At 36.4% G+C, this 27,046-nt stretch overlaps 1 long non-coding RNA gene across 1 annotated transcript in view; it reads left to right on the plus strand.

Annotated features, from left to right (window-relative positions):
* The window catches only part of LOC141429195 (uncharacterized), a 100,712-nt gene extending 74,937 nt beyond the window's left edge, over window positions 1–25,775 (plus strand). Inside the window, exon 3 of the long non-coding RNA XR_012451502.1 lies at window positions 25,370–25,775. This is a non-coding gene — a long non-coding RNA (uncharacterized lncRNA). The remainder of the gene's footprint in view (window positions 1–25,369) is intronic.
* Window positions 25,776–27,046: the final 1,271 nt, after the last annotated feature.

Here is a 27,046-nt window from a genome sequence, read left to right on the forward strand (position 1 = left end):
TCTAATTTCAACTAATTTATGATAATGATTAGGGATCCCCTTAAATCGCATAGTCCTTTTTAGACTATTATTGTTTCGCATAATTGATTTGGCATTATTTGTATTGGCATAATAGTACTGTCGTATAGTAATACTTTGGTCTACTACTTTTTTGGCATATAAAGCTATTAGAATAATTTCAGTTGGACTAATTTGTATTAGACTAATACACATAATGCATATTATTGTTTGGGCTATTGTTTATTTGTTATAAATGAACAACAAAATATTAGGTTAGGTTAGATCACTTTAGGTACGTTAGGTTAGGTTAGTATGATATCCAGGCGCGAAGCGCCCAAGCAACTCAGAAATAGGAGGTCCGCTTTGCGGGCCTCCGTCGACCTCGTCTTTTGTTCCTAAATATATATTAACACAAAACTAACCTTTTCTCGTAGTGCATCAGGCTCGTGATTGTGGTTATGCACTTTGTAATGATGCAAATTTATTATTATTACTTGTTGTATTTATGATATTTGACGTTAGTCTTCATGAAGATGATGCTTTCGGTGTACTGCCGTTTATTTGTGAAACAATAATTTGCTAAAAAAAAAATACTAACTGTAAAATTGCGATAAGTTGTTTTATCAAATGATTTTTTGCCAAATAATAATACGAGTAAAATATTTTGGGATGTGATACTTTGGGAAAAGTTTTTTGCCCACACATTAGTAATGCGATGCTTTCTGTATTTATGCTTTTTAATTTTATGCGTAAAAAATATGCGTAATGATGAGTATGCACATCGCTAATTCATCATCATCATCATCATCATCATCAGCCTACAGCAGTCCACTGCTGGCCCACCTAACCTTTTATGGCAGCACATCGCTAATTCGGCTAAAAGCAATTATGCGTAACAATAATATTACAAATAATTTTATGCCATCCAATAATACTCATGTAGACTTATGTAACTTGGAAGTAAAATGCAAGTACTAACTTAACAGAAATAATTTCACCAAAAAAAAGTTGTAGACATAAAGATTATTGACTATTTTTTCTCTTGCTTTAGGAACAAAGTTATTTAATGTGCACACTTACATTTTACTGCGTGAAAATAATGTAACATAACTCGATTTTTAAACCACAATTTCTGCAAAACCCACTATTCAAACAACTAACTTTATGACAAACTGTACTGGGAATATAAATAAACGACATTTTAGTCCTAAATTCACCTGTATTTATTCTCTATATCAAATTCTATTTCACATTCCTGTGTAGAAACTAGATCGTGAGTTATTTCAATTTTATAACCGTACACTGGACAACCTTTTGCACTTCGTTACTCTACGCCTAGTGCCCTCGGCGATGCGACAATCGACTCGAGTGCATTCCACACAAAGGTCGGCGACTAAATTAATCGAGCTTGATCAATATGCTTGTAATGGTATCGATAGTCCCGTGACTCTGTGGTGAACAATTTTACCTACTCGAAAAAAATATAGCAGCCACTTGAGTTCCATTGGTAAAACTTAGCCATACGAAACTCTTTTTCGTTAAAAAATTTGTAAAACTAAAAATTCAACGTGGGATAGTTACCCCCGTCCTGAACGTATTCACCCAAAAGGCCTCTCAAAAAGGCTGAAACTGTTCAGCAATGGACGTCTTCCAGCTCATTACGACGATGATGATAGTAAAAATGTATCACCTGCAACCTAGGTGTATCTAAGAAGAGAACGGCAAAAGGAATAAAAATCAAGTGTACAAAATGACTCTAAGGACTATAGGACAAAATGTCTGATGACCAACAGATACCTCTGTTGGGGAAGTACATTAAATAAGAAAACTGGTTTTGAAAAAAATAAAGAAAAGATTTTATTCTTGCACAACGTAAATTCTGTATGACATAAAGATTGTAACAAAAGCTAAGCGACCGGAAACGGAAACTTCAATCGGACATAGAGATGCCAACCTCTGACACAAAACTACCAACATGCAAAGAGTATTTGGATGCTATATATTATTCTAACAGTTGGTCATCAGTAAAACTAACAAGAGAAATAATTTAAAAACAACCTGAAGCCTTTCGCCTACCGTTTCTGGTGCTTGTGGTCGCAATCAAATGACAAATTTTGCATACAAAAACTGTCATTTGATTGCGATAGCGAGCGTCAGAAACGTTATTCATTACGGCCTCCGTTTGCTATATTAACTTGGTTCGAATTGCACATTGAAACACTATTACAGTGACAAGTTATCATAAATTAACGAACTTGTCTGTTGAAAGGTACCTGACGACTTGACAACCGTAGATTGTTGATAGGGACTGTCATGTTAACCTCATTTTCATTGTATTGAGTAGAGGAGATAAGAATCTACGTAGGTATTATTAGTACGCAAATAAGTTGTTATTAACATAATTAAGAATTTATCATCATCGCTAGAATCAATCTAAAGAAGATCATTACTTAGTTTAGGTCCCCTCCAAAGAATGTTTTATTTTTAAACTCCCGACGCTAATACCGGGTTGTTATAAATTTGTCTGATGCCAATGTCTGTCTGTCTTTCCGTGTGTCTGTGGCATTGTGGCTCTCAAACGGGTGGACCGATTGTGATGCTTTTTTAATGAAAGCAAGTTTCCTTTTTGGAGACTGAAATTTGAAATAATAATATCTGCGGTTTTCCAACTTTTCTAAGTTGGTTATTAATAATTAAAACAACTGTCAGATGCAGAAATAATTATTTATACAATCTACCTAACTGCAAACACAAAGCCTCACCAAATACAGTTAAAACGCTCTAAAATTTAACCAATTTCAAATTCATAATTCGGACGTCATAAACTAAATGAGCATTAGTGACTGTACATTATTTAATGACCAAATAAATCTGATGACAAATTATGTCTCAGTGTCATGCGAATCAATCAATACTAGTAGTAGGAAGTGGTTTATTAATTAAAGCAGGCTTTAGATTGACTGGCAAATTAGGATTAGCTAGTAGTCATCAGAATATGAGGAATATTTAACAAGGAATCTTGTGCCTACTATAAACTTTTCAAGAATAATGTACAATACAATAAAGTTAATGAACAGAAATAATTACTTTGCTCACCCGCGGCCTTATGATAGCTAAGTTTGAACACACACAAATCACACAAACCCATCTATCACCACCACCGCACTACACTGACGCGTTTCGAACTCAACCAGAGCTCATCTTCAGAGCAAAACAACCGTACACCATGCTACCAGATGTTAGACCCTGGCATACACCCTAACATACGGTTGTGTTGCTCTGGTGTGTGTGGATAAGGTCGCGGGTGAGCAAAGAAATTATTTTTGCATTTTAACTATTACGGCACACAAATGTCATCAAAACTGTGACATTTTAAAAGTCTTTTAATCTTACCTACTAATATTATAATCGCGAAAGTTTGTAAGGATGGATGTTTGGATCTTTGTTCTCTTTCACGCAAAAACTACTGAACGGGTTTGCATGAAATTTGGCATACCTACAGGTAATATACCTGTACCCTGGAATAACATATAGGCTACTCTTTATCCCGAAATAATGTATGGTTCTCGTGGTATCAAAAAAGATTTAAGCTACATACCAATTCTGCGCGAGCGATGCCGCGGGCAAAAGCTAGTAAACTATACGCGGTAAATGTTTAACCGATATATCAAAACAGTAAGCTCCGAGGTAAATAGTTCCTGAGCGGTCATATTTTATTCATAGTGATGTGTTATGATACTTTTATTTGTGCGGTGCCTCTCGCTGGCATAGCGACACTTAAGTACTAAGTAGGTACTTGAGTAATCTATTGAGCACGTTGACCTGTTTGGGGTTTCTTTTCATAAATATAAAATATTTTCTAGCTAAAACTTAACAAAAATTACACCTGAGGTGTGTGTTAACTGTTGTGGTTATTACAATTAATTTGGCTTGTAACCTCAACACGTAATGTCGTAAAGTTATAAAAATGTATATACAATTATACAGCCAACATTATTGACTTAACATTAAAGTCATGGATACATACATATTTTTATAATTTTGGCCGTATGGATATCTTTGTAATTGACTGTACCTACCTGCTTAAATGAAATTGATTTATTAGGGAAAAATATATAAAAAATATATTTATAACAGTATTTAGAGATAAAAGCGTTTCGAAGTAGTCGACAATGGATCAAACCAAAAGAAATTTGTATTTGAATTTCAACTTCAAGAATTTCATCTCCTCTTTCATCTTTAAAACTTTGAAATATCTAGACGACGACACTTCAATTTGATTTCTCGGTTTACGATTTCTGAGAATTCTAAGAAACTGGTTAGATTTCTACTTACCTATTTCAGCTCTGTTATACCGTATTATTCGATCAATTCTAGTGAAAAGATTTTTAGATTTATTTTACCTCTATATTCAATGATTGCGCCTTTTACGAATAGTGCGACAAAAAAAACACCAATACGTGCCAATACAAACATACAATACAGGTTTCTATACGATAATCTTCTTCACCGTTAATCTCGTGGTAAATTTTTAATACAATGCCGCACACAAATTAAGAAAAGCTCAGCGATGCGAGTCCGTGTCAAACCACTAGGCCACCACGGCTCACACAATGCCTTTAGCATTACAAAGGTGTACCTAAGTACAAGAAAACATCTCCTATAACTTCTCCAAATAGCTGTTTTTCATTAGATGCTTTGGAAAAGAGTATTCAGCCCCATATCATTGAAGACATACCCTTAAAACTTGATATCGAACGCCAAAGTTAACACGGGGACCCTTAAAGGTCACTGGTTTTGTGCCAAAGTTGACGCGACTCGTGCAGCCTGTCGGAAGTAGATAAGCCACGATACGTTGAGTCAGGTCGGTTAATACGAGGTTTATCGCAAAGTCACAATCTTAAAATAACGCGCGGCACGATAGTCAACGAGTAATGTAACGTTAACAACATTGAGGGTCTGTTTCACCACTTGTCGACTAACTTTAAGTGACGGATACCAGTGATGCCGTCTCTGTTTGTTTTGTCCGAATAAACAAAGACGGCATTACTTTCTGACACTTAAAGTTAGTCGACAAGTGGTGAAACAGGCCCTTAGTCTTTGAAATGTAAAATTTTATTCATTAGGCAAATGAGCTTTTATATTTAGGTCATACACAAATAATTAAAAGTTTTCATTCCGTGGATGTAAAGTTATAAACTTAGAAACATTTTCTTGTTGTTTTTCGTATTGTTGAGTTTTGTGATTGTTGTCTTTGTTGTTGTTGTTTTTGTTGTTGTTTCCTTGAAATTTTGATGAATTATGATTTTGATTGAATTAGCTTAAATTTGTCTGGCCGCTACATGCGCATTTCTTGTTAGCCAAAAATATAAGCCATTGCTTCTTCATTTTTGCCATGGTAATGTTCCTATTTCATTAGTATTCTGTATGCGCTCTGCTTTACTAATATCGGCAATACAGTTTTTTTTTTTTTTTTATTTAATACAAATAAATAGGATCTTTATTAAGGAAAAGGGTTTGAATTACATTAAGTACATAAAAAAATCGTGAACCCAAGAAATAAGTACCTACATTTTACATTTAACCTTTACATTGTAATTTTGCAGGTCAGTTTATTATGTCTTGTGATTTTTCCTTTTTTGATAATGTACTTAGTGTTTCATTTCTATAAGTAAATATGCTCACCATAATTTTTCGCCCCTCTCTCATTTCTTGAAGGACATAAAATAAATCTTGGCTTAGTTTCTGTAAGTACTGAGAAAAATCGTTTGTTCTCGATGAGTTATTGCTAGAGATAACAAAGCTTTCCCAGAAAAAGACTTCTGAATGAATATCCTAAGAATTCCTTGTTACAAATTTCTTATGACGCAAGTTTTTTGGTAGTGGTAGAACTTGAAACTGGTACTTAAATACCAGTACATGCCGGAATCATCGGTACGGTATCATCAAACCCTGGTTCTATAATACCAGTAAAATACCGGTAAATGGACAGGGTGGCACATTTAGAACAGTCAGTATGGGCAAATCTGTAACTGTAAGACATAACAAGATCAGTGCCCTTAGTGTAAGTTTTAGGTTACAAAATACGTCTCGATCGCGTTCGCGTTAAAATCTCACATTTTACGGAAACACGAACATCGCAAACGTTCCGCTAGAGGCGCTGTTCGTGTTTGCATACAAATTGAGATTTTGACGCGAACGTGATCGAGACGTATTTTGTAATTGAAAACTTACACTAAGGGCACAGTTCTTAAGAACCACGTCATCGATTTTAGTGACAGAAAAACTGGCTAAGAATATACTCGTATTTGTGGATCACACGAATCCCCGTTTCCGTGACAAACAAGTTAATTTATAGCTGAAAACAAAATGTTATGTAATTGCCGATACTACCATCTTCCACAGTTCCACTAGTATAGTATGAGTATAATATCATGAATTTTTATTGAGATTATTACGAAGTTTACTTACAATTACATACATACATAAAATCACGCCTCTTTCCCAACGGGGTAGGCAGAGACTACATCCTTCCACTTGCTACGATTCTGGCATACAACTCTCGCTTCCTCTTCATTCGAAGTTTACTTACTTTTCGATATGCCCTATAATGCCCATGGTTTATATATTTACCTTTTAAATGTGTAGTTGTCATCATTCACGGTCCCAACAGCTTTAAGAGAGCAATTGAACATTGTGTGCAACTTCACTGTTTCTTTAAAGTGTACTTTTCTTAAGCTTGTGAGTACAAGACTTTAGTTGTTTCGTTCGTTTAGGCCGATAATCGCATGAGTTTGGGCTAATTTCGAACGTTATACTGGCTTCCTTACATAAACCCACATTCAGGAAGGCGCAGTTACTAGGGATGTGCTTGTTCGCCACATTCCAGTCGGATTAATTAAAGCACATACTTTTCATGTACAGTCACGATCTTTAATTTGGGACCCACTTATAAGATCGAATCGAATATCTGTATGACAATTCAAAGGATTTTTTTGCAAAATGGATCATAAATTAAAGATCGTGACCGTAACTAGTAGGTAAGTAACATTCTGAAGTAATGTGTCAATAAAAATAAATGAAAACGTTAGAACGAACTGAAACAAAATGACCCGAGTGTAGCCGCAGTTTATGACTATGTACAAAATCCATACTAATATTATAAATGCGAAAGTGTGTTTGTGTGTTTGTCCGTCTTTCACGCCGTAACGGAGCTACGGATCGACGTGATTTTTGGCATAGAGATAGTTTATGGGCCCGAGAGTGACATAGGCTACTTTTTATCCCGGAAAAATGCACAGTTCCCGAGGGAACAGCGCGCGATAACCGAATACCACGCGGGCGGAGCCGTAGGCAAACGCTAGTAACAGTATATTCCCAAGTAATTTAGGTATATTTCGTCAATAACAAAATGTATTACGACCTTAACTTCGAGGTACCTAATGAATTATGTGCATTTCGCTCGATCATGTACTTCTTAAATATAATAAATACATAGATATTGAAAGAAAAGTTCTACCTTATTGACTGACTGATTGTTATGTCTCTCATTGTGCAAAGAAGTTCGTTTTATGATGCAGTTACAAAGGCAAAGCCATATTCTAGTCTGGTATCTTCAGAATTGTAATGCTTAAACTAAGCTAAAAATTTCACGTTCGAGGTCGAGTCGCTACCACATTAAGATTGTTTTTTTGGAATCTTTTTGTATTTTTTATTTCAATTCCAAATTTTATGTTACTTTAAACCCATATCGAAAATACAAACTGAAATATAGATGCATAGAAAAACTACCGGTCCAGTGGTGGTGTAGTGGTATAGTGGCACGTGGCACGGAATACCGAGGATCTGGGTTCTATTTCCAGCACTGGTCTTATTTTTCTGGTTTTTCTATGCATCTATATTTCAGTTTGTATTTTCGATATCGCTACCACATCACTAGCGGTAACGTTAATTGCCATACATTTACGGTGTTTGCCAAAAGCACTCACTTTAACGAGGCAACTCGTTCTGTCCATTGGCCCGGGTGGAGTTTTTGCCAGTTCCTGCCAATCTTACGGCATGTGCAGCTTATACTATAAAACTTTATGTTTGCCGCGCGCGATACCGACTAAAGGTAACCTACCTTACCTACTGACGATGCTCTTGGGCCAAATGGCATTGCCTTTTGAAATCTGCTCGTCATTGACGAAAATGCAAACTGCTTGTATATTAAAGGTATATTGAATTCTCTTTGCTGAGCACAGGCTTCCACTCACAATAAGAGGGCTTGGGTTGTAGTTCCCACGTGAGCCTTGTGCGGATAAGAAACTTCACACTCACCATTGAAGTGCTTCGCCGGTGTGTCCACGTAACCTCCCGATGCTGTCTTTCGCCGTAAAGCTCGTGGTAAATTTCACAACTTAATACTCAGAAACTTTGAGGTCTTCGACTTTATTGGAACGTACGATTTTGTTTGTGAGGCCATAGGACACACCATTAACTTACCACGGCTCTTTATTCCGTGTCTTCTCCCATCACTTAGTGGGGTCGGCCCTCCTCTTTTTCAGGCGCCGGGATGCTGCTGTCCTGGGTTGCACAGCTGGACAGTGCCCGTTCCACGTCCTTGGTAAAAGTTTTTCACCACGTCGCCAATGGCCGCCTTCTGCCCTTTTTCTTCTCGGGAATAGCCAAGGCTTTTCTCACAGTGTACTCTTCGTCACGTCTTATCACCATCTTCTCGGCAATAGGAGCAATGGGAGCAATTTTTATACATCAGGATTAGGGACTCTAAATGACCACATCGTCTGAAACTATACTTTTTGCGCTCTTTTTAAGCACTTTCGTTGATGTTCGCAGGATCGATTAGTGGTAGAGATTATTCAGATGTTAGGAACCTTTTCTAATAAAGCGTTACCAATTACTTTTAGACCCCTATTAGTGGGTTTTCACAGTAATTGCGAGTACCAAGTAAATGGTAAGCTTAATTAAGGGTGATTTGGAATAAAATGGGCCATTTGCTGGGTTTATCTCTGAACCCTTTTTTGATGCAAAGTTTTTAACATGGAACCATAATGCAACGTGTGTGTAATTCTGTTTATTTTTTTTCTAATCACCCATTTTTGCCATAAGCAAGTAGGTACTCGTACCTAGCAGTGGCAACAATGACATTATACTCGTTCGTATTAATATAGTATGCGAAAGCGTGAGGTCCCTCATCTATCCCTCAACTACATCCCAGAGATCATCTGGCAGAGATCCCTGCAGGGATAAGTCCGCCTTTGTACTTAACACAACTTTTATTTATGTAACCTTTTTGTTTTTCCTTTTTGTACAATAAAGAGTATAAACAAACAAACAAACATAATCAGCTTACACCTTACACAATATTTGATATACTGTTAGTTATTACTTCCGTCGCATAAAAATGATGCCACCCGATGAAAGTTAAATTGTTAGAGTGTACAGTCAAATGCAAAAATATATGTCTTTTCGAACCATTCAAAAATATGGAACCACGGCCTTATTACGTTGGAATAAGTCTGTATTACTTATTTTTGAAAGGTTAGGTACCTAAGTTCATATTTTGCACTTGACTGTACCTATTTTCTTAAAACAAGCAATTCCGACTTGTCTATACAAGGCAATATCAAATATTGTCTAAGAAGGTACCATTGTACAAATGTTTACAGTGGGCACTAATTACTACATGAATTAATAAATTTAATACGTTTCAGATCTGGCTGGGCTAAAGTGCTGCTAAATTTAATTAATTTTCCTAACTAACCCTCCAAACAACTCGATGTTAAAAGCGTAATTGAAGCTCCAAAACGGAATAAAGTAATAATGTAGGTAAAGACTTTCTTGTCAATATTCCTTCCTTAAACATTTTGATTTTTTTCTAAATGAACATTAAAAAGGAATTGCAATTTTTTTTACTTTTGTTCCGTCGCTATTGATATTCGAAAATAAAACGAGGTTTATGAAGTGTACATTCATTATAATGTAAATTAATGTGTTATCACCCTTTAAGTACTGCCCCTGTGTCATCAGGCCGCCCTTTAAGGTAGGTTTTATGTTGTCCCACGAAAGGTTCAACCCCATTACGAACCCTAAGGGTGGAGCCAGGCGAGTTGAGGCGAGCGTAATTTTTGAGTTGTGAGTCGCGTATTTTAGTTTCATACAATAGTCTGGACTTTTGTATAAATGCACGACCGAAAATACGCGACTCGGAACTTAAAAAATTACGCTAATATTTTTCACATTTATTCTAGAAGTGACATAGCATTTTAGATTATTATGATAATAATAATAATAAATATCATGTGACACTTGACACCAAACCTAGTCCCAAACTAAGCAAAGCTTGTACTGTGGATACTAGGCAACGGATAAACATACTATATAGATAAATACATACTTAAATACATATTAAACATCCAAGACCCCGAGAACAAACATGATTAAAAAGATATAGTTACGAGTAAGTACCTAATATTTGAACTTATTTGCCCAATTTAAATTTTACATTTGGGAGAAGTTTGAGGGCTCAAGCTTCTCCCTTAGAACGCCACAATAAATGACAACTTGCCTCTTACAACTACCGGACCGGTTGCCTGCAACACCCGCAATGTCGTCAGTCCTTAGTGGGAGGTCTGTCAACGTCTCGTCTTCTGATTCGTGGACGCCACTTTGAGAACCTTTTTTCACCAAAAATTATTTATTCTTCAAGCAACGTAGCCCGGCCAATGCCATTTCAACTTGCATATTCTTCGAGCTATGTTGATGACTTTAGTTCTTTACCACGCAAAGAAACTTTGAGTATATCTTACTACACAGCTCGTTGCATGATTCTGAGCCTCTTCAAGAGGCCACAGCAACCAAGGGACGCGTTTCAGAGCCAAATATAACATAGTTAAGATTATTTTCCGAAATCCGACTTATCTACTCGTTCTCTTTTACTACTGGAGACCAAAGGGCTGGCAGCTATCTCTCAACGAATTGCCATCGTCGTTCAACGAGGGAATGCTGCCAGCTTGTTGAGCAGCGTGCCAAGGGGCCGTTAAGTTTTAGATTTATTGATGGTTATTTTTTCTTAATATGTGTATCTATAGTTTTGATTAATTAAATAATTGTCCTCTACAATAAACATGTAAATAATTTATTGAATCAGACGTTACTTTGCGGAGGTCCATATCAATGAACTGAAGCAACAATAATAACAGTAATTATTTCAGTTCATAAACACATTAGGCATTCTTTATTGTATGCATAATTCAAAGGGAATAAAGTCTGGTGTTAAAGGCGTAATGCAAGGCGCCAAAGAGAAAATTGTGTTTTTCGCGGCTCTTTTTCACCAACTTACTCTCAGTAAGAGGTATGAAATGTTATTTTCCATTTTAGCTAAACGACCCAGAAAAGGTAGCAAGTTTGTCATTTTTTCTGCTACGCTACCGTTTACGAGTATTGTAGGTGACTTCTTCATCTTCATCTGACTACTTGACTTATTAATCTGTCATCTCCCAGGATAACAGGATCAAAGGAATTTGGGCACAAATTTGTGCCTCTGGGAGAGGACAGGTTAAAAAGAGTCGAGTTTTAAACAGTATCCACAGTCATTTAAAGCCACGTTTGAAATGTTAAACGTTATACCTAATGTCTTAAACTTTCGTGATTTTCACTCATAGGCAGACTTGACACGCCACACTTCAGTCCACGTGACCACACGGCCACTGTAATGTTGCCGAAACGTCGAGTCGGTTGCGTGATAAGTCTTGTGCGTGGTATTTTGACTATGTTAAACGTTGTTGCAAATTGCTGAAATGTTTGGTTCAAGTTCCATCATTATCATCATCATCCCAGCCTATATACGTCTCACTGCAGGACTGCAGGTTTCAAGTTCTATAATTCCTGTAAAAACCCCTGCTTGGTGACTGAATTTGAATAGGTTAAAACTACTTTTTTAGCTGTGGTCGAAACAATACTTTTAACTTTAAACAGTACCTATACAATACAATACAATACAATAACTCTTTATTGCACACCAACGCAATAAGCAATACAGAAAACACAAGTATATACATAGAGATTTTCTAAGATAAGCAATAGGCTGTAGAATATAAACTTAATAAAATTCTGCTCATTGTGTCTGTATTCAATGTTATATCTGAAGGTCCCAATCCGCACGGAGCCCTTATGGGAACTATAGCAGTGGGTACGTGTACCCTAAGTAATATTAATTATGAGAATGTTTTTGAGACACTGAGAAAGACATAGAATAGTTTTTATATCGGAAAATTGTATAATTGCCGTGGACGCTAAGGTGTACAAAGGGTCAGAATAAGTCCCCTTAGTCCTCCCAGTTGAACTTGCTGGCCTCCGGGTAAGAAAGGAAAATAAATGGATTCTTCGCAGACAAATTCGCGGGCGACAGCTAGTAAGTCATAAAATGAACAAACGATTGCGGAATGACTCAGCACATCAAATCCAAACAGATTGCACGGCTTTATCACAGTGATGAACTCTGTATAAAAACCTTTGGTCTCACCGCAATTTCTAAAAATCTGTTAACACGTGATACTCCAGAACCGTCAGTAAACATGGAACGTAAACATCATCTTTTTGGAAGCCTAAAAATACAACGGTAAATTCATGGTAAACAAAAAAAGCTCGAAACAAAAGGTATTCTTGTAGAGTATTCTCTAGACGAAACGAGACATAATAGAATACTTGCGGCGACAATCGATTTGTGAAATAAATGGCTCGACTATTGCCTTGTCGTTGCGTTGAACGTCGAGCGTCGAGTTTTCTAGGAAATTTATTGCACTTTGGGGCAGATAGGTACGAGTGCTTATGTCGAATATACTGTGGAATATAGTGGCAGCAATACGTACAGTCTTGGAAACTGAATCGCGTACCAGGGTAAATAGGATCTCTACATAATCAATTCCGCTATAATTTCTTTGGCAGACGTATGACTAGTATGACATTTCAAAACGATATCAGTAGCACAAAGGTGCCACCTTAGTACACTTTGATTGTACTTTAAATAGAAAAAGTATTGGTATTAAATAATGGGATGTTATGATGGTAAATTAATCTACTTGCATTAATTATAATTATCTATTGTTGAAATGTAATTGTTCGCGTACGAGACAAATAAGGGACGTTTTTCTTTTATCTATTAATTTTATAAGAATATCAACCATGCCGCCGGCTTATACCTAACTACTTAACTTTCTCAATAGTTGCAAGTACGTTGAACTTTCCAGTATGAGTAGACTACGCTGGTAGACAAACGGAAAGAAGGTATTATAAAAGTTTATAGTGTCATAAAAGCAGTTATTCTTCGTGTTATTGCCTTAGGAGACAGACAGGTCGGCACCTTAATCTGAATTTAGCTTTCCATATTGCTGTAGTTCATGAAAATCATTCGCTTAAACAAAAGTGAAAGTAGTTAAGACTTTGTTTAATTTGGATCTTTTTTTTATCATGCGGGTCTGTTTTTCCGAAATTTTTTTTTATAGTACCTATCTACAGGACTTCTAGTTTCCTAATGCCTTTGACAGTTGCCGTGTTTCGAATAAACATGAATAAAACACTATTATTATTGGGTATGAATGCGAGTAATCTGGACGTCTACATTCCGAAGCCAATTTGTGTAAAACCTATTTCATATACGAATCCACGAATATCAGATTTAATTCATAAAAATGAAAGCCTCTATATTTTCAGAACATGAAAGCCTTCAACGTAGTTTTTAATCTCAAGCTAAATCTTTTCACGTTTTGTTCGAACGAATAAATCCACAAGAATAATGGTTTTGTGAACATGAATGACGCTATGCGCCCACGACTCGCGATGTTCGCTCCGTCGCCATTTTTTTAATCCTACAGCTATTATGAAGCTGTCATGCTTCCAGACTTACCCCCTGCTTCACGCTTCACCATCCATTGATTAAAAAAATATCTGACTGATAAATGTGATTTATTTATTTATTTGCCAATAAAAAATTACAGCATTACAGTAAAACCAATGCGCTGTAAAATTCAAATTATACTTACAATAAAAAACACAAAAATACATTAAAAACAAAAAAAAAGTTATTTAGGGATTTTTATCCATGCTTCCCTAAGGCGACGGAAGACCACGCCCTCTGGCCAGAAATCGGAGTGCAGGAACATCTGCTGGTGCTTAGCCGGCACTTGGAGTCTAAAAGAGCGAAAATTGTTGGCTCTATTAGACTCGAGCGGGCGGATAAAAACCTCGGATCCCTTCAACCGACCACGAGCTGCCTCGCGGATGTGCTCGAGTGATGCCGTCTCTGTTTTTTTTTTGTTCGAATAGACGGAGACGGCATCACATTTATCCGTCAATAAAATTAATCAATGGGTGGTGAAACAGCCCCTGACTGGGAAAATTGCTTTTAAGGATACCAAAAACTGAACATGTACAGTTTTTTTTTAAACCGTAACGTGGCAAGTTGAAGTACAAACAATTATGGCTTTGGTTATTTTCGAGAATTAGGCTGCGTATCCAGCAATAATGTGCGAGGAAGGGTCGCGAGAAATGTTGTTTTGAAACGCTTCATTTACCAATCCTCGCACAGAACATCTCTGGTGGAAACAGAAGAGCGGAGCGAGGCGAGGTAAATGAAGTGTTACTATTGGTTCATGAAAAACACATTCCTTTCAAAACATCCTCGCCCATCTCTGGTGGAAACGGAACCTAAAGCGTACAAAAAGAATAAGAATAAGATGTTTTATTTACCTACTCTTGGACCATTTTGTTGTCCTCATTTTGAATTAATAAATAAAATTAAACCGTAACATGGCAAGCTCAAGTTTTACGAATTATAACCATGGTTATTTTCGAGAATTACATTTTTCTCTGTACCTACTACTTGTATTTTTGCCCGTACTTGCACTTTCATCCAAAACTATCCCTGCATTAAATTATTAAATCAACCCTATGACTGGCAGTGAGCAAATTTCGACTTGCCAAATTTGACCTTATTCAGTTAAAAAAAATGATATTAGAAATCTCAATATCATTTTTGAAGACCTACCCATAGATACACCACACGTATGGGTTAGATGAAAAAAAAATAGTTTTTTTTTCATCTAACCCCAAAATTTATTGTTTTTTTTTCTATTTGTGTGTGAAAATCTTAATGCGGTTCACAGAATACATCTACTTACCAAGTTTCAACAGTATAGTTCTTATGGTTTCTGAAAAAGTGGCTGTGACATACGGACGGACAGACAGACAGACAGACAGACATGACGAATCCATAAGGGGTCTTTCCGAAAGCGCTGGTAGTTTAAAAAAATAACGTGTATTTAAAAGTGCCCATTGCGGCCTATTTACTGAATAAATGATTTGAATTTGATTTTAAAAACTCATTTCTTCATAGTACAAGAAACTTTTTAAACATTGTACACCTGCCTTAAGTAATTAAATCACTTTACTCGATCACTAGCAAGATTTGAAAGAAACAAACGAACAAATACATCAAAGTCCATACAAATGAACAATTCTTTTCCACAATCTTTCCCAAAATATTTTTAATGACCTACTAATGATGTTACTTCATTTTGGATGAAATTAGTTTGGAAAACAAAGCTCACCGAAAACGCTCCGGGAAAGGACGAGATTATTTATTTCCACGGATTGAAATCCGACTGCTCAGCCATATTTGTTTTTTTCTTTGTACATAATCCTTAATTATTTTATAGTAAAAGTATATATATTTAGTAAGTACTTAATGAATGGTAATTGAAGTTGAATGAGTGGCGGAAATTTGACTTGACGTTTATTTGTTTTCTTTTTGTTCGGTTTCACTTTTGAAAATATTTTTACCGCACGCAATTTATTATCCTAATTCTTAATTATCTCTTAAAAAGTAAGAATTTGGTCACCAGTGCTTGGAGAAAAATACTTCATTTGACCTGTTGAGTGTTGCCTGCAATGAATAGCTGCAATGAAGTTATAAATAACACGTTGTACACCCATGAAGGCCATGAATCGAGAATAAGGATTCAAAATGATCATACATTAAATATCTGCCGCTACCGGCATTGGAACCCTGTGCCCTTAGTGTAAGTTTTCGGTTACAAAATACGTCTCGATCGCGTTCGCGTTATAATCTCATTTTGTATGGAAACACGAACAGCGCCTCTAGCGGAACGTTTGCGATGTTCGTGTTTCCATACAAATTGAGATTTTACGCAAACGCGATCGAGACGTATTTTGTAACCGAAAACTTACACTAGGGGTACTCTACCTAAGCAATCCGGTCATCAAACTCAAGCATTTTAGAGATTTATTATTAAATTAGCTTTTAAATTCTGTTGTAAATTTATGGCCATTAGTCTTACTTTCGATGACAGTAAAGTCAACTTTGCAGCTCTGTCATCGTTTAATGTAGTTTAGCTTATTTAACCAGTTTACGCATCGATGGACGCTTGGGTGAGCGCGACGGAAGTCTGTTTAAGTCGAGCAAATATTCCTTGGATAAGGGTAGATTCAGTAGCACGTTGAACGGCAAGCGATTCGATGCCTAATTTTGTTTTATGTTTAACCGACTTCAAAAAAGGAGGAGGTTCTATGTTCCAATGTTTGTAAGATTGGTTTTTTGGAATCTTTATGTATTTTTATTTCAATTCCAAATGTTTACTTTTACGGTCATCCTGTAAAACCTAAATTGAATTGTCCAGCAGTCGTGTAGCGGTATAGCACGCGGTACAGAATACCGAGGACCTGGGTTCGATTCCCAGTGCTTGTCTTATTTTTCTGGTTTTTTTTGTCCATCTATATTTTCAGTTTGTATTTTCCAATGTTTGTACATTTTTTTATGTATGTTCACCGATTACTCAGTCAATTGTGGACCGATTTTCAAAATTTTTTTTTTATTCGAAAGAGTACTCTTCTGAGGTGGTCCCATTATCACCAAGTCAAGATCTGATGATGGCATCCTAGTTGAATTGAGGGCAAACCTCAAATTTTATAGGCACACCTATGGTGATTTTGTCATTTTTAGCATTAAGATAAGCATTTACATTCAGAAAGTATCATTTGGTTAACTGGACCTGATGAAGAAGACCGTAGATGACCAATGAAACTCGTCAAAGCTAAGTAATGCTCGCTCGTCTATAAACGACCACGATATACCTAAGCGACTAAGAAGAAGCTTTGAGTTAATGATTCTTTCGAACTGATCTGATGCTGAAGCCGGAAGGTAGGCAACGGAACTCTGCTATAAAACAACGTAACTAAGCCGTGTTTGGGTTTAATGGAATCGTTGTGAGATGTACTTTGGCTACAGATCACTATAGTACCATCCAATAATGTAATGAGCATGAATTTGAATGAATAAATATGAATATATGAAAAAGTAAGAAATAAAGAAAAATATTAAGAAAAAAAGTAAAACAAACTTCAAAAAAAAATGGAACTGACTTCAAAACCCTTGAAAATATTTTTCTAGGTTACTAGCTCGAAGTCGGTGACTCAGCACGACCCAGCATAAGGGATTGATACCCATAGTAGTAGGTGAGGTAGACGACTATTGTTCCACTCCTGCTGGCTTGTGCTGAGTCACCGACTTCGAGCTAGTACGTAGGTACCTAGAAAAATATTTACTAGGCTTTTGGAGTCGGTTCCATTTTTTGTTATTTATTTTTTGGGGTCAGTTTTACTTTTTTGTAAAAAAAAACCTTTATTACATAAAACTTGATAAAAGTGACCGTGATTGAACCTTATCTTACCTGATGTAAAGTACAGATAAGGCCAAAGGTGTATCTTGTTAGGTGTTTTAAGGCCTTCTTAGTAACTACTGTGTGTTGTGTTTTAAATTGCTTGAGTAAAAGTGGATCCATCTAATTAAGTGTGTGTAGAAGTAGGCACGATGAGTTATTTAGGCAATTAAACATGTAATAATCTAACCAACTTTTAATAAATTGAACTTTGAAATGACAATTTAAAAACGGCTGAACTTATTTTTATCAAAAATAATTAAGAACCACACCGCAAGGAAACTTACTTTCACGTAAATACTGCATCGAAATTGGTCTAGCGGTTTGAGAGCTACGATGTCATAGACAGACACAGACAGACAAACATTGGCGTCAAACTTATTACATCCCTCCATTTGCGTCGGGGGTTAAAAACTATTATTTTTAAAAATAAATAAACAAATGTACCTTCCAAATTTGGCTCTAGCCTTATTTAGCTTGGCTTCGTGCGGATAAGGCAACCGCACAGATTTGAATACAGTTAGTGTAAACATCTATCCTATTAAAGGAACTTGTGAAACCGCGATTTGGTGTTGGAAAGATAAAATACTCCAAACCGAGAAAAGCTCTTTTACTAATAACATTTTAATTTGAGCATCATTTAACCTTGAGAAGCCGTGGTGGCTTTAAGACCTATGGCCTTTAAAGCAGAGGATCGATTCAAATCCGAGCTCGCACCTCTTAGTTTTTCTAAATCATGTGCGAAATTAAATTTGAAATGTACCACGATCTTTACGAAGGACATCGTGAGAAAACCTACACAAATCAGCGAAGCAACTCAATAGGTGTATGAAGTTCCCAATCCACACTAGGCCCACGTGGGAATACGGCCCAAGCTCTCTTATTCCGACAGTACTCGTACGCCTTGTCGTTTATTGGCTGATAAAATAGATACAGTCACCAGCATAAATATCTGCCACAGCGGAGCGTGCAAAAATATCTAACACGTCCTTCCTGCCGGCCTTAGAAATAGAGTAGCATTAGACGCTATGCTTGTACGCTTGTTGTGTCAGATATTGGTGCTGGTGACTGTACACATACAGAAACACTGACTAATCATTTAACCTAATCTCAATAATTGTGAACAGGTGTATCTTTGAAATATAAAGATTACAAGAAGGTATCTTATTTCCGATCCCCGCCGTTAGTCAATTTCCCGAAAACTCCAGACCAGTTATTACCTCCAAAACAGCAGGATAAGACAATATTAATGATGCCCTGAAACTCGAATATAACGTTACAACCGTAATATTTCCCTGTTTAATCCCCTAGATTTACCAGATAGCGTAAAAAGGGATAAGTATTCACCCAATAACCTGGGTAAATACTACACCCGGCCAGTCGACTATTTCCCGGCACTCCATATGTTTCCCTGTTTATTCCCGGTTATCTTTTATGCATATCTCATTTCCTACAGTTTCTGGGTACGAATTTGTAGCGAACTTCGCCGCCATAAAAATGTTTTTTGATGGATACTGCAATACACCCTGAAGGGATATTAGCATTTTTCCGATGGAACTTTTTTGTTTGAGTTGAATTCTTTAAGGGTGGACTTGAGTTTTTGTGGTAGGAAAAAAATATGTTTGAAATAAACGAGAATAACAAAATCACAAACAGTTCGCACTAAGTAGATAGAGAATATGATATAGCGTTCTCCACGTGCGTCCGTCTTTATTCAAGACGTGCTAATTGCTCATAACTATTTCAATGAAGAATTAAAATAACACAACTTAAATATCCTATAGATTAGGACATTACTTGGAAGAGATCCACAACTTTGAAATTATATAGATAAACTTGATTGGTTCTTCCGCGACGTAGTTGCAAAATATGCAAAATAACCATGCTGCAAATAATCACATATAGATAATTAAATTTTCTATAATACTTAAGAACCTAACAATGAATAAATGACATTACAATGAATAAATTAATAATTAACCATGTTAAATCCCGTAACTTCAACCGCCAATGATTTTTTTCACTAGTGTTCTTCTTGCAACGTAAATGAAAATCACGCTGTAATTTTTGCAAATCTCCTTGTATATTGGGTAAAATTTCAGAATTTGAATTCAACTACTGGATCTAAATGGTTCATGCGAGCAAAGCCACGAGTAAAGGCTAGTTAAACAGATATTATCATACTAAGGGGCTGTTTCACCACCCATTGAATAACTTTACTTGAGGGATATATGTGATGCCGTCTCCGTCTATTCGAACAAAACAAACAAGATACGGCATCATATTTATTTGTCAAAGAAATTTAATCAATTGATGGTGCAACAGGGGGTAAGGCTTTGAGTGCTAACTTGACGTTAATTACTTGTAGTTTAACTACTAAAACAAAAGTGAATTTAAAGACTTAAATACTCGTACGCAAAAGGATCACATCTATCCCCGCCATATGTCTAAACCATGCGGCTAATTTATCTCCATTACTTTATTCATCTCTGCGAACCTTGGGGCAGGGCATTATACCCTTTTTGGATATTTCATCTCCCTGAGGAGGAATTAAAATTGCGTTAACCCTTACTATACCGCGGCTGTAACAGACCGCGGGGCTTCTATTCAACATAGACTAAGTGATATAGCAGCGATGTGGATGCCGGATTTGTACTTCACTCTTACAATGTAAAGTAGGCCTAGGTGCTCAAATATATGTATTTTTTTGAGAAATAAGAAACTTTTATTGTTTAAAACCATATACTATTGTGTTAACATTTCAGTTCTAATAATTTTTCTGTATCTGGGTGTAATACGTTGTAGAGAGTCGATCTATGCATATATCATACTTATACTTTGTGGTCTTAGATTTTTCTTTATATCACTTTTTTAAAGCCATTTTTATTTCAGATTTAATATTCTATTATTAATAAAATGTTTTTTATAAAGTTATAAAGTCCATATTAAATTATTTTGAATACTGCTTATTAGATGTCGATGTTATTAGAGCAAGACTTTATCGTTGTTTTGTTTTTCTTTAACTTGCAGAACGTTTGCTTAACGAACAACTATTGCCGAATGCAAGTAACCAAGGTTTTTGATCGAGCTGATGATTTCAAGATCGATTATTCAGAATGATGTAATAAAAAAATGACTTGTAGGTACATTAGCACATAAATTAAGTGATCTTTCAAATGGTGCTATAAAACTTTTCCAACCATAAAATCACATCAGGAAATGTAAGTAAATTAGCGAACTCAACCAAAAGTCGGTGTATCTCTTAAACACAAGTCGTAACTGTTGGGAAGTATTGAAATAAACACTAACGAGTTCAACGTTACCTCTTAATTGCTCGTAAAAACTGTTTGTGTCCAAAATCAAGGAACTTCCGCTTCGCTCCGCTAACGGCCTGCATTCCAGAAACTTCTTTTCATCTTCCAAAAGTGCTCCATTTTATTTCACCTTGGTGTTTTGTTTCGTATTAAAAAGTTGCAAAAGTGTTGCGAATCGCTTAATGATGTTGAGTTGGCTGATGTTGCTTTTTACTGCTGCTTAAGTTAGTAACTTTTAAAGGTTGTGCTATTTGTGTATTTATCGTCTATTGCGTTAAAATTTTTAGTTTTTCGGTGTAGTTCAACTACTCGTCAAAAGATGGTGCTAGCAAAAACATAATTAGAATTTAATTATTACCTATGTTATTATGTAGAAATGAATTATCCAGTATTTATAGGAAAATTCATTTTCATACGACAATTTTCACACTAGACTTTGTATGTAGGATCATTATCCTGCATCCGCAAAGACTCAAAACTCTAGCGTCATTACCAGTGCAGGGTTTATGATCCTGTAGTTTGTGGTCGGTCAGACCACGGGTAAAATCGCCCAACTTAAGTTTTATAGTTGCATTTAGGCATCTGCATTGGTCGCATCAAGCCAATCCAAATTTCTATAATACATTTCCAACTGAAGTAATTAGAAATGGAGGCACATAAAAGGACAAAACATTCGCAGCAGCTTGCCAATCATGCCTAGACTATACAAATAATCTAACTGCCTACAGTCCACTCGAAACAACTGAGTCGTGACCCGCTGTGGAACCTTTTCGTAGAAAAAATCATAACGACATCACATTGCAAGCCTTGTCAAGACAAGGAAATTTTTATGACACTAACTGTGAGGACGTTCTACAGTGGGTTAGGAATCAAATGGTTTGAATGTTAAAGTCGCTCGGGACGGGTATCGGTTCATCTTTTTCCAGAAGATTCAAATAACAAAATAAAAAGAAAACCGATTATGGTTATGAGTTCCGAACGACATTACCTAACTAGATTAAGTGTATCTACATATTGTAATGGCACAACAAAATATCGCCAGCCAAAGTAATGTGATAAAGAAAAGTTATTTAATGACGTATAAATTACAAGCAGAGCAAAAGTTTCGACGCGATAAAAAACATAAATAAGAGACACAATGTTTTTGTTTGTTCGCTCAGATTAATGTTGCTGTTAACGGACGTCCGAGACGTGCTTGTGTCTGCAACAGCCAATTGGAGCAAAGTTTTGCGACAGCGATTATTAAATTACAGAGTGTTAACAATATTAGCTGTTAGAAGTGCCCAAGTCGAGATTTATCAGTCTTTTTCTTTCCTGATTTAGTAAAATGAGAAGGCCGGGAGTAATAAAAAATAGCTGCGTGGCGTCGAAACTACCCGATTCCCATCGTGTTGCCAAAATTTTTTATATGTTTTAATTTGTTACATGTTCCAATGCTGGGCGAAGGCCTCTTTTTTAATCCGCCACTCTTCCCTATCCTGGGCATGCACCTGCCAATCGAACTGAAAAACGGATGACCTCATTATTGATAAATATATACGATAAAGCTAGGAGTGGCATCAGAAAACTTGGAGAGTAGAGTTGTCATTGAAAATTTGTCTTTATATCACGATTCTCTTATTCTCCGGGTTGCCAAATGAAATTATTTACTCCACGCTACAAAGTCTTTACATATTTAGGCTGCAAAAGACTCTTTTACATGTCTCATTTTATTATAATTACAACATTATAATGAAATGAAAAGATTAAATTGCGCACTTTTTCTTCTCTCGGGACTGCTAAAGATGACGCTATTGGATTAAAGAACTAAAACAATTACTTTACTCACCCGCGAAATTGTATTTGTTTTAGTTCATTGATATGGACCTCCACAAAGTAATGCCTGATTCAATAAGCTAGTGGATTGTTGCGCTCGCTTATCATTAAAGTTAAGAAGAAAACAACGAAAGTGAATAATTATCACTGCTATCTCAATCAAGCGGCACTAATCTAAGAACTAATAATTTCAATTATTAACTCTTTACTTTAATTGCTTCAACCATTTGTTTGAAGTTCAGAATGGCGCGGTGACCACGGATCATTAATTGGTCCATTTGCTCTCTGATTACGAAATTATTGTCCGCTTTATGAACGTCAGGAACACGGGATGAAATATATTTAATGTGGGTTAATATTTTACGTTTAATTTATGACCAGCTGCGTTTTTGGTCGAGTAATTATTGGGACTTTGTGCTAATACCGAGTAATTACGGATTTGTGGTTTTTCATATGCTTGTAATAATTGATTTTAAAATTTGAATTATTTTGGATGACAATCAAAGTACAATCAAGGAGGTAGAGTCAGCGAAAACATATTTTTTTAATACAAAAACAGAGTCAAAATCTGTTTATAATTACCGAAAATATTATTATCTTCTCCCTTTCTTCTTCATAAGTGCTTATTTAGATTTTTTTTAACCGACGAAAAAAACGGAGGAGGTTCTCAAGTCAACGCGTTTTTTTTTATGTATGACTACGCATAACTTTTTACAGAGTAGTCCGATTTTGATATATCTTTTTTTATTGGAAAGCGTATACCTTGAGAGTGATCCCATAATAAATTTGGAATAAATATTCCTACGTTAAGGGTAGGAAAACAGGGGATGATTGATTGTTCAGTCACTTGGCTTGGGCTTCTATCACTCCTGATGGCTAGTAGTGAGGCACCGGCTTCAAACTTAACTAGTACCTTGATTAAGGTTAAATAGGAGAGAAAGGTTTATTCTGTTTTGCTTTTTGTTTTTTCCGGCGGTTTCATTTTTTTGTTATTACTATACATATATGTTTGTCGTATATTAAATTTGTTACGGTCAAGTTTGGCAAATAGAATTGTATCCACGGATATGTGGTTTAACAAATTGTCATTGCATTGTCTGTGCATTGGCACAGTCAGTAAAAAGGCTCAAAGCAAAAATCACTTACGTCTGTAAAGAAATAAAATATGAAACAAATCCATATTTAAAACTATCAACCACAGCCATTTTTCCTTGCATTCGCTATCACATTATCTTAGTGGTAATGGAGGAGCAAGTTAAAACGGATTGTTGGTTCATTGATTAATAGAGTAGAGTTTCGCGAAGTAAGTAACAACTGAAACAATCAATCAATTAAAACTATGTGCATATTACCCGCTAGGTAAACCTGTGTAGGTATTCCTTAGACTACGGTTCTGCATTCATTTCTAATTTAACTCCCCGCCCTGTCCACAAATTGTAAAAGTTGCTTCCCTTGAGTATTAAGTATTAAAGTAGGATTACAGTTGTTAACTTTTTGCTGAAAATAGTTACTTAATTTTAAATGTTCTTATAAGGTATTTTTCACAAATAATAAAATTTTGTTTTAAGAAACAAATAGAGTGCACTGATTTTTCCAAAGGCATACGTTTTATATAATTTAGTTGTACTTAATAAGTTATCACTAGCCTATTAAGCCCTATGGCTGAGTACAGCAGGGCTACTAAGAAATTTGAAATTCGAAGTTCGTATCGTACCATCCCGCCGATGCTTATATTATTTAATACGATAGTAAGCGGGACGGTACGATACGAACTTAAATTTTCGGATTTCGTAGTAGCCCTGCAGGCCTTCTCGCATAATAAGATATCGGGGTTGTATTCCCCATGGGAGTGCGGTTTGGAAACTTCACACACACCATTTAACTGGTTCGAAGGCGTATCGATACGGAAAAAAAGGAATTCTTTGACCAAGAATATTTATAGTCTCAGGAATATTATTCCAATCCAAGTAATTATTTTCTATAAGTAAGATATAATAATAATTAAATAAAATATTCGTCTTAATGTAAGACATCCTTTTTTACATAAGCATTATTGTCTCCCGCACTCGGGTTCACAATCGCTTTCACCACTTCTTTCTGTCACACGGTATAAGAAGTGGTTAGAAAGAGACGGTTGCGATCGCGAACTTCAGCGCGTAAGACAATCGGTCCCAGGTTTTCTCGTGACGTTTTTCTTTCACCGAAAAGCCAACGACAAAATTCCAATTTAATTTTGCGGAGCGAGAAACTCAAAAGTGCGAGCCCAGACTGAAACCCGTGGCCCTCAACTTGAAAGACCATTGGTCAAACCACTAGGTTGACATAGGTTTCTTTAAAGAGTAATAGTTACAACATATTGTTGTTTTAGGTTATACTTTTTAGCAAATTTCATGTTTATTAGTTACGAGTTGGATTAAATATTGGTGTGCAAGAATGTTGAGTACAATAGTACCGAACCGAATAAATAAATAAATATCTTATTTTAATATATTGTTCTTCTTGTTCCAGATAAAGACGTATAAGGTTCAGACATTCCACCATGGAGTCGCTAGTTGGCATCAAGAGCGAGCGGCGCACGCGCACCCTCCGGATACCAACAGACACATACCTATATAGTTGAGCTCTAAACATGGTTAAGTAGAAGTATATAAGACTGTTATTATAGTTACACAATGAGCTTATAAGTTAAGTGGATGAGTGGAGAAAGGGAGAGGATGCCTTACTACGGGTACCGTGAGGACTCGGACTCAGGAGGGGGCTCAGAGTCCGAAGGGGGCGAATCGGACTCGGAAGGGGGCCTCAGTACCGGGAGCTCGGCTGGGCAGGGGCTTCCCTTCCCAGGATTCACTCCCATCGCGCTGAGGTACCTCACTCAAGACTCAAGACCAAGAAGCTGGTGCCTCATGCTCATCACCAATCCATATCCTTTTCAATAGTAATTTTAAATGAAATTAATCGAATTTATTATTTAGTCCTGTCTCGTAGCGAGATTCAGTAACCAGCTTCTAAATGGAAAAAAAAGCCGTGGTGGCCTAGTGGTTTGTCCTATCGCCTCTCAAGCAGAGGGTCGTGGGTTCAAACCCCGGCTCGTACCGCTGAGTTTTTCGAAATTCATGTGCGGAATTACATTTGAAATTTGCTACAAACTTTGCGGTGAAGGAAAACATCGTGAGGAAACCTGCACAAACCTGCGAAGCAATTCAATGGTGCGTGTGAAGTTCCCAATCCACAATGGGCCCGCGTGGGAACTATGGCCCAAGCCCTCTTGCTCTGAGAAGAGGCCTGTGCCCAGCAGTGGGATGTATATAGACTGGGATGGAATGGAAACCCGAGATGATAAATGGGTCCCTGCTTTAGTTTCTTTTATAGACTTTCCTTCAAATGAATAAAATCATCCCTTTTCATAACTGGCTATAAAACAGGAAATCACATTTCAAAGCTTACCAAATCTGGCTAAGAAATTGCACTAATAACAAGCAGCTAATAAGTTATTACCGGGCTCATAGTATCGAATCTCGAACCAAAATACTGCTTGGCAAGGTTCATTGTAATACAAAAGTTAAATGAGTTGTGTGACTTGACGGTTTTGATCGTTGCAATGTAAACGCGGCATTTAACGGACTTGAGCGATGACACGAATAAACACTTCATAAAACTGAGTGAAATGTTTATGATGGATTGCGATAGGATCTTAGACAGTTTATACAATGTTTAGGCAATTCCGTCAGAGTAATCATTCATAATAAACCAGTATTCTAAATAGCTGGTACATATGATTGAAAACTTACGTGGTCGGCATGTTTGGAATGTTTCGTTAGTCGTGTATGTATTTTCATTTCAGTGTTTTTGTTGTATTTGTGTCTCTTTGTGAATGTTTATTCAAAAGTCTTTTTGCTTTCTTTCGTTCTTTATTGGAACTTCGAATAGGTAGGTACAGTTACGGAGTATGAATGTTGAGCAACTAGTGTGTGCGTCGAAACGTTTTATATTAAATTAACTACCGGCATTGGGCTCCGTTTCCACCAGAGATGTGCTGTGCGAGGGTATAGCATAGGTAAATAAATAGTTTCTATTGGCTCATGAAAAACACATTCCTCGCAAATCCTTGATGTAAATGCAGCCTCAAGGTATATATAATACACCTTTTTAAGCTCTATCTGTAATTGTTGTCATTGGCGTCTAACC

Source organism: Choristoneura fumiferana, chromosome 6 (genome assembly GCF_025370935.1).
Source record: "Choristoneura fumiferana chromosome 6, NRCan_CFum_1, whole genome shotgun sequence".
NCBI lineage: Eukaryota > Metazoa > Arthropoda > Insecta > Lepidoptera > Tortricidae > Choristoneura > Choristoneura fumiferana.